The sequence below is a fragment of the Acomys russatus genome, chromosome 22 (assembly GCF_903995435.1).
Source record: "Acomys russatus chromosome 22, mAcoRus1.1, whole genome shotgun sequence".
Classification (NCBI taxonomy): domain Eukaryota; kingdom Metazoa; phylum Chordata; class Mammalia; order Rodentia; family Muridae; genus Acomys; species Acomys russatus.
Window position 1 is genome coordinate 49,044,556 of NC_067158.1, and position 8,522 is coordinate 49,053,077.

The window sequence follows — 8,522 nt, forward strand, 5'->3', positions numbered from 1 at the left end:
CTACTTTACCATTTCTATCTATAGAATCATATCTATCTGTTAAATCAAGGATGTATATACTTGTTATAAAAAAAATAGATTAATAACTGACATGATCATGAGTTTATCAACTAACAATTAACTTGTATTAATTAATTATTCTAAAGAGCTTGCAATAGCAGTTTCAAAGTATTGGAAGTAAACTTGTATTATAATTGAGTTCTATTGGTAAGGTACCTCATATTGTATACATATATAATAATATAAATGTATATGTAAAAGAAGAAAAATAGTAATAATAAAAAAATAATTCTAGGTCAGGAAAATTGGATAGCCAACAGTGAAAATATGAGAAAGCTTATGTGTGGAAATTTGGAGTTTAAGAAAATCTAATGTAATAAATGCAAAAAGGCTGTAAAAAATGGCGTACAGAGCTTAACAGAGAATTCTCAATAGAGGAATATTGAATGACTGAAAAACTCCTAAAGAAATGCTTAACATCCTTTCTTATCAGGAAATGTAAATCAAAACAACTCTGAGATTCCATCGTTCATCTATCAAAACAACTAAGATCAAAAACTCAAGTGACAGCACGTGCTGGTGAGGATGTAGATAAGGAAGAACACTCTTCCATGGATGGTGGGATTCCAAACTTGCACAACACTTTGGAAGTCAATCTGGCACTTTCTCAGAAAATTGGGAATAGTGCTACCTCAGGAACCAGCTATACCACTCCTAGGCATATACCCGAAAGATCATCCACAATAGACTAAGAACATTTATTCCACAATGCTCATAGCAGCTTTATTCATAAATAGCCAGAATCTGAAAATAACATAAATGTCTCACAATCAAAGAATATATATTTTTTTTATTTTTTGAGACAGAGTTTATTTGTATAGCCCTGGTAGTCCTTGACTCACTTTGGAGACCAGGCTGGCCTCAATCTCACATTGAAACACCTACCTCTACCTCCCTGAGTGCTGCGGTTACAGATGAGCACCATTGCACACCATGAATCAACTTTCAATATCCTATTACAGAAATGTACAGGAAAGCTTAAAGGACATGAAAAATACAAAGTGATAAACTATTCAATGCTAGAAATAGAGAAAATATCCACATTGAAGGTAGACAGTTTGAAAATAAAACCAACTAATCTTGTTTACATAAATTATTGACATAATTACATTTTCTTCAGCTATAAGATCCATTCTAGACTGATGTTTTTATCTGGGAACAGAATAATGAAGCTGTGCCAACTGTGCCTTAGATCCATCAATATTCTTGATCTCTAGTGTTAACTTCAGATATAGTAATTTGTGTCTAATAAGCCTATGAGAAACTCTTCCAGGACTGTTCAAGAAAGCGTTCTAGCTCAATAGTATATTCTAGACCAAACATAAAAATGCAGTCATGAAATCTCAAAAAATATGATTACACAACCAATGCCTAAATAATGACAGCACTAGTCAACATGCAAATAAGGATAAGGGAATTTTCACAAGACCACATATCTAGATCAATAGAGGCTGACAGTTAACGGCTTATGAGAGGTAAAATTATTTTATTCTAATGTACAGCTCTCTGATAGATTATCTAACTGTAAATGATCAGCCATGAACATTGTATAAGAATAGTAATTGGACTCATTAGGTTATATATACATATCTCATCTATAGTTATCAGTAGTAGAAAAAGAAAACATCATATCTTGAGAGACAACATGCTTGTGAGGATTTTCATTGTTCTCTTATGTTTGCCCCTCCTTCTAAACCTATTAGTATTCACTTCTAAGATTTCCAAATGTATTTAATCTTAATCACCTCCTAAACGCCACACCTCTGCAGCACATTATAGTTAATTCTTCACCTCCTTAATTTTTCACAATAGTGAATAAAATTCAATGTATACTTCAGGACAGAAAATTCACACAACATAAGGAATCAGCTGGATAGAGCTTCATGTAGCCACATGAGAGATATTTAGAATCACACCATGTAAAATTGTTAATAACTTTACTGAAAAATATGAAATCCAATGAGTGATTGTGTGCAATAAGCATGTGAACAAAGGTATAAATAATAAAGTAACAAAATAATAATGAAGTGAAGTTAGCAATTCTTAATTTCGATTTAGGCTGACAACTAGATGAAATAATATAGCTAATTGCCTTTACAGAAAACATATTAACTTTGTTTTTCTTAAGAATCATCGATATATGAATAATCAACAGAAGGAGGATGCTTGATGAGAAACAGAATATTTGCATATTCTCAAAAGACCTCTTCTCAAATTAGATACTAATTTAAGGAAAGGAAAAGTAGTAATTATGAAGAAGATAAGATGTACAACATGTTAACTAACGGATAAAAATTAGCATCGCCAACGAATGTATGAGGACAGCTTAGGCCTCCCCTTAGTTCCTGAGAATGAATGATAAGAACTTCAGAAGAGAACCAAGGAGATGACATGTAGCCTGGATCTAATGGTGAGGAGACATCAGGCAAATGTAAACTGAGAGGTTGTCTATACAATAACTGGCTTGTGTTCAATGTCAGGGAAGTGTCAAAGTCAGAAAAAAAAAAAAAAAAAAAAAAAGGTCAAGGAACTGCATCAGATTGAAAAAACAAAAACAAACTACAAAGATAATCTAACTTTATTTTCCATGTAAACTTGGCTACATTCTATACTGAAGATTCATACAAAGAACATTGTTGTTTTTTGCCATGGATAAATTTATAGCAAATCATCAGTTAGAATTAAGTATTAAACTATGCTAAACCGTACTACATTAATATTGATGTAACTACAGTCATATAAGGAGATATTCTCATTGTAAGTAATAACAGTTAAAATCAGGAATACCTACTTTCATATGTTGTTGAAAAAATACAGATGTCATATACAAAAATATATTGGAAAACATTCCTAAAGGTAATGAACTAATAATTATTTCAAGTCAAATATTAAATACTACTCTTTTTAGTTTTGATAGGCAAAATACTTAGGGGATTTTAAAAATAATTTAATATTTCATTTCAAAGCGGTGTCCTTTTTTGAGGACTACAGAAGTTCACTAAAATACTAAAGGCTAACGATAATTTCCATTCAAAATCAGAAAGCTGATGAGAATGGTAGTTGTCCAAGAGAAAGAAATCTCTACAACACTAACTCTTACTCAATACGGCAAACTGCATGTTACACTCCTGATGTATGGGAAATATGTGCCAACTGGTACAGTAACGGCATGAAGATTATGAGAAAACCCAGGCATCATATCACAGGCTCTGAGGCCAATCTCATATAAGGAATTCCACACTTGTACCCTACACCTGATGAGAGGCAATAGCTGGAGAGCTCATTTGCTCTTCAGGAAAACTTAGTGTTGTTTGCCAAGTGCTTATGGTGTCAATCTATGTATTTGTACTTATTACCATAGATTTGTACTTTATTCAGAGAAGCTTCTTTTGCAGAAAGTAGTGCATAGTGTAGACACAGATAAATTGTCAAAGTACTGTGTATACATAATTTAGCATTCAGCTATGGATGAGACATCTCTATGAACCTTCCACCAACCAACACCTAGGGTACTTTGTGTAAGGGACAGCAGAAATAAAGTTAGAGCTGATGGGCGGGAAGTAGGGTGCAGCAGTCATTTTGGACACAACGAGGCCAGTGGAGGCATCAGATCACTGCAGCTGTGGTAGTCTGTATATAATCTATACAACAGCAAACCAGTGAAAATCCCAGAATGGAAGGGGAGTGGCCCAAAGGGCTTCGCATCTCTTCTACTTGCTTTTGGTACTGATAGCTGTCAAGTAGGTGAGTCCCTCTTTGAACAGTGGCCACTGGTAGATTGCTCAAGTTCAGGGTATGGCCACAACCTCATGTGCATAAAGGCAGCAGTAATTGGAGTTTGATGGTTATTATTAATAAAAAATAAAATTATGACATGTAGCTGCTAACAAAATGGGAAAAGGATAACAGGGAGTTGGAAGGAGACAATAGTATACGGCTACTGTATACATTCACAGAACCTCCAAAGGATATGAAACATTAAAAATAATAGCAGAACTCATGGTGGGCCATTAGAATAGCCATTCAATAGTATATTGATGTAGAGCTTGAGATGAAACACAGATTTTTTATTCTAGAAATTATATTTGAGGACATACAAGAACTCTGTCAATGTTAAATTAGTGTCATTATAACACAATAGATCACATGATTACTTTTGAATTTCATTTAAAAAACATCTAATTCAGTTGTTTAGAAGATAGCTTATTTGGTAAATGTTTATATGCTGGACAGTCAGTTTAGTCAAATGAGTTCTAGGTTCATTGAGATATTTTGCCTCAAAAATAAATATAAGATGAAAAAGGATTGAGAAAGATATCAAACCTCTACCTTTTACCATGACATGAATATGCATGTGTACAAACATGTGGACATACACATATACGTAAGAAATCTAATTAACGATTTTCAATGAAATCAGATTTCTACTTTATCTTCTTTTCCCTCTTAATGTGACAAAGGAATTGAAGGCAATTGAATAGAATAAAAGGCTCAGGAAAAAGAAAACTTGCACAGCTATAGACACCTAAATTTTCTCAGAGGTGCTAAGCCATACAATGGAGTACAAAGAGTTCTTAAACAAATGCCATTGGTAAAAACTGAATATCTGCATGCAGAAGTCTGAATGGAGATCTTCTTTATCAATACAAAATAATACAAAAAGAAATTCATATTTAACTAGGTATCTTTTTATAAACATGAACTCTAAAATGTCTTGAAGAGAGCAGCAAAACAATTTCAAAATATAGGAATAGACAAGATTTTCTAAAATAAAATTTAATGTATAATTTAACGAGTTGAGGAGCTGACTCATAAGTGATTAAAATGGTTATTGGCAATAAAGAAACAGTCTGAAAAGATAACAGATAGCATATAGAAGAATTGAAAAACACTGACAAGACTAATAAGATCAGGAAAATATTAAACAAAACTACATTGACATTCCATATTCACCCTTATCGTACACACATACCCAAAAAAGTGGTAACAACTTTTGGTAAGGATGTAGGGAAAACAACTGTTCTACACTATGGAAGGACTATGCACCAACTGCGGAACTAGGATTGAGGTTCTTTAGCAAAGCCAAACAGAACTACTGTATGATCAGCTCTACCACTGTTGAGTGTTATGCCTAAATGACTGTAAGTGACAAAGCACAGACATGTTTGTGCATTCCATTCACTGCTACAGCGTTCTCAGTAATCAATACATGGAAAATTCCCAGCAGACCACCACTAGACAAAGAAGTAAATTTATATATACTACAATTTTTTTTCCACCATAAAGAAAAGTGAAATTGGAGTTGGTGGCAGCTCCAGGAACTCCAGGGGCAAGTGATGCCTTGAAGGCACATGGAGGTTTTTTTTTAAAAGCTTGCTTATGTCCAGACTCAAGTCCTGGATCTATGGAGCCCACCAGAAACTGTTCACTATTGGGAGGCACCTTCTCTGCCATTTCTCCCCGCAACCTGGGGCCGTTGATGTAAGTGACTTTTGAGAAGTCCCAGATAACCAATAAGTTTTCTGCCATCCCATGACCAACCATAGTCTGATCATGGAACTTCTGGAGCTTCAGGCTCACATGCGAGGCAAAGCAGCCACAAGATACCTTTTTGAAGACATTGGCAGGGTGCAGGGGGCTAGGGCCCTGCACGTGTTCCCTATGCAGCCTCCTGTTTGGAGAACTTTTTCCCTGAGGGGCTCTTGTCAAGATGCCTGGTTCCTTTCTTGCAAGCAGCAGGCAGCTAAAGAAAACGTGCAGGTAGCAAAGGAAGTCACACTGCATCAGGCCGGGCTTTGCCTGTCATAGTTGCAGACCTATCTGTTGCTCATCTTCAACCAGCCCCCGTCTAACAATATGTCTCTTAGCCCTGAAAGTCGGCCATGTCTACCCTGGAGCCTGGGTAACTTTCACCAACTGGTGACTAGTTTGACTCTCCATGACCCCAACATCTTGGGTCCCCAGTAAAGATGGTTGAATCACAACATACTGCTGCTGAGGCCTCACAGACCCATTTCTGAGGAGGGGAGTTCCTTTCTGCATCTTCCTGGCCATAAACACAAGACACCTCCTCTGCAAAAATAAACTTGCTTTATAAACAAAGAACAGAAAAAAAGAAAAAAGAAAAGTAAAATTATATGTCATTGTCAAGAAACGGAGTAAAATTAGAGATCATTGTGTTAAAGAAAGCAGTGATGCCCAAGGGGAAGGGCAAAGGTTTCATGTTTCCTTACATACAAACAAATAAGATTCTGAAATAACACATATGTATATAGTATAAAAACAGAAGGGAGATTATTTACATAGAGGACAGAGGACATTGGGAAAAGAAAACAAACAATGGAGGAAGATTGGCTATTATATTTTCTCATATACAGAATCTACATTTAATGATACATCAATACACATGTGTGGGTAAATACAGATATACATACATATATGATACATGTGCATTTAACACATGAAAATAAAAAAGAGGGCCATTTCTTGAGTAGAAATGTACCAATAAAAAGAGTACAGAAAGGTGGATCCGGGCATGTATGAACATAGAATCATTTTATATAATATGTAGAAAGATAGATAAATAGATAAATAGATAGATAGATAGAAGGATAGATAGATAGATAGATAGGCCTCTTAATTATTTTGTATTCCAATTAAAAATAATAACTATCTGAAATAAGAATGAGCAATAAAGTGGTAAATGTGCATATCTGAAAATGATGACGGACACCTCCTTGTGAACTTTGATTTCAGTCAGTGTCTCTTCCTTCTTCTTCAACTTTACCTCTGCACCACACCTTTCTGAGCTGTCATTGCTTCTCATGTTTTGCCAAACGTTCATGATATCGTCATTAATAAAATAATGCCAGCCTTTCTTCATAAGACCTGAGCATCCTCCTTTTTCACTGACTCATGTCCAGACATCTCCGATCTTCAGAGATATGAGAAATTTCCACTAATTTAACAAAACCCTTGAAGTCACCATAGGATGAAGTAAAACATAATTCAGACAATTTGCAAACAAACACACTTCTTCTGTCTTGCAACATTCTCTTTGTTGATATATAAAATGGAAGCCTTTATTAGGTATGAGTATTCCATGTATGGTATCCTATTAAATCTATCAAGCCAAACTGCCTAAACAGTCTCCTTATGGTTGAGAAGCTGTCTATATAAAACATGGATGTTTCATTTATTTATGTATCATCAATTATCTATCCATCTATCTATGAGCTATCTTTCTAGATTCCCTATCTTGAATAAGACACATACAAACTCACCTGTTCACTTATGCACACACATGTACACATACATAAATATGCATACATATATCAAATATACATACAACAAACTATGCAAACACATGTTATTCCCATGTACACACACAGAAACACACAGGTACCTCTTAAGCATAAGTTGTGATGTTGTTCCATATTATCTTTTATGTTTTGGAGTAAATAAGCAACTAAACAGATCTCCTTGCTTTTTCACAACTTTTAATTTTTAAAACTAGAAAGTCACTTGATGTATTACCCAACTTTTAAACTTTCCAAAGATATAGATACCCTCTTTCTTTGCTAAGAAAATAAAATCTCCTAAACTGTATCAAATAACTCAGTGAGAAAATTGTTTCACTGAAGTATAGAGGTAAATTTCAATAAAACTACTTAAATTTTGCTAAATTTTATCTCATTCACATCTTAACATATAGTTCCTATTTTAGTCCATCAGTGTCTTTTAGAGTCATGCTAAATACAGAGAAAAATTATGTTCAGGGCAAATCAAAGGATGGATCAAAATCTAAACATAAATGGGAGCACTAGCAAGTTTCACCTTAGTGGTGAATTCCAGGAGAATTCTAATACTCCGGACTCCAGGCAAAAATGTGCTGAGCAGCCACTATAAGCATGGCTTGAGCATTCCGGAAACTTCTTATAATCCAGAAGATAGATGGCTTCAGAGTTTCTTTCATCAACCTACCTCTGAGCACAGCTGAACATCAATGATAGAAACACTGCCACCAGAGACAGTCCTTGAATAAAACTGGTCCAGTAACATTGAAGCAATATTCATCATAGTGCAGTTCTACTGAGCTGCACATGTGCAGAAAATAGAAGCCAGCGGGACCCTCTATGGCTTCTGTAAAATGAGCTGAAATGGGGGTAATCAGACGCAGAGAGGGCAACAGAAACATGTTAACGATTCATAGAAGCACAGGCTCAAGAAATGTAGCTTAATGTTATATAAGAAAGGCCACGCTACCAAAAAACCAAGGGAGAAAGCTGCCCTTTAAGCATGTTCCTGATAACACATGACACAGCTCTGCGTCTGTATGATTTTGTTTTTTCTGCTTTCAAATGGAAATTTGTATGGAGACCAATTTGGAGAGTATGTTTATATATGGCATTTGAATGGTTTTACTGTCTTTTAACTTACTTATTTTCAATCAAATAAGAGTG

At 35.0% G+C, this 8,522-nt stretch overlaps 1 pseudogene; it reads left to right on the forward strand.

Annotated features, from left to right (window-relative positions):
* The first annotated feature begins 5,464 nt into the window (after positions 1 to 5,464).
* On the forward strand, positions 5,465 to 6,027 carry LOC127205958 (ran guanine nucleotide release factor-like; annotated as a pseudogene).
* Positions 6,028 to 8,522: the final 2,495 nt, after the last annotated feature.